This window comes from Octopus bimaculoides, chromosome 5 (assembly GCF_001194135.2).
Source record: "Octopus bimaculoides isolate UCB-OBI-ISO-001 chromosome 5, ASM119413v2, whole genome shotgun sequence".
NCBI lineage: Eukaryota > Metazoa > Mollusca > Cephalopoda > Octopoda > Octopodidae > Octopus > Octopus bimaculoides.
The window spans coordinates 46,954,280-46,955,904 of NC_068985.1; positions in this window are offsets into that span (position 1 = coordinate 46,954,280).

The window sequence follows — 1,625 nt, forward strand, 5'->3', positions numbered from 1 at the left end:
ACGTGCGTACTGCAATCATCTTTAAAATCCGTGCTGCTTATTTTGATTTTTTTTATCACCTCGCTTTTAAAATGGTTTTTGGATAATACCATACTATATTCTGGTGCCTAAACATAAGTACCATATTCAATTTTGAATCTAAATCTAAATCTATATATATATATATATATATATATTACATACAAATTAAGAGGAATGACCACCAAAAGTGGATTCCTAATATGATAAAGATAGACGTCAAATACCCTCACCACAAAGAGTGTGTTCTCAAGAAAATTTCAGCAAACGCCAGAATGTAAAAATGAGCAAGACAAATGAAAATGTACAAAATAATTTTTAATCTTCGGATTTTTAAATATGTTAAGCCACTGGTTTTAATTGATTTATATCAATTTCTACCCTCATTAATTCATTTTTAAATAACAATTTTCTCTAACAGGTAGGTTAGCTGCAGAAATTTATTAAATGCAAAATTATTTCCGGCGTCAGCGCGCCAAAATGAAGACATTTGAAAAATACACCCAAATATAATTTGCCGAACTTTATACATGCTCTCTTTCGGGTGAGCGTTCTGTGTCTTGTTCTGGAAATTGTGTTTTGTAAGGGACAGACTACGCTGAAGAATTTGCAGATATTTACATTGGTAAATATTAACAAATGAAACCATTAGTACGTAGGTGATCGTTTTTTACATTCGGGCTATAGTAGAAGACAATTTCCCAAGGTGCCACGCAGTTGGACTGTACCCGGAACCATGTGGTTGGGAAGCAAGCTTCGTACCACACGGCCACTCCTATCTATCTATCTATCTATCTATCTATCTATCTATCTATCTATCTATCTATCTATCTATCTATCTATCTATCTATCTATCTATATATATATATATATATATAAATGCTTATGTGTGTGAGTGTATGTGTGTAAACACATATGCATACATACACACATATGTGTATATACACACATATACATACATATATATATATAAACACACATACATATATGCATACATACATACATACATACATACATACAGAGTCATATCACACATACTCGTACATACACTAACGTATCAGTCATGCTGACGCATACACAAAAGCCTATGTGTGTGTGTGTGTGCGTGTGTGTGTGTATTATATGTACAGTACATATACTCGTATACATATACAATTTTCAAAAAACCTTTTTAAAATCGAAACAATGCGAGTCATAAGAAATAATATAAGACGATGGTTTGCAGTTTTACCTTCTATTTCGGTAATTCGGACATAAGAAAATCTTCGGAGATATCTATTGTGAACTCACTTAGATTTGTTGTCAGCCTCTTCGAGGTTCAATCAGTATGTGTTTATTCGAAATGGCAGTTTGAATAACGCATTCAATAGTGGAACTTCGAAGTTACAACAACAAACATAACCAATAGTTTTCACTCATATACTGTGGCTATTAATCAATAAACTTTTTGATTTTATATAAGTTTTAATTTATAACATATGCCATGTTGTTATGCACTTGTACACATACACACATACATATATAAGCGTATATGCATGTAACAATGTATGTTTTTACAAATACATGAATACACACATGTATATATATATATATATATATATATATAT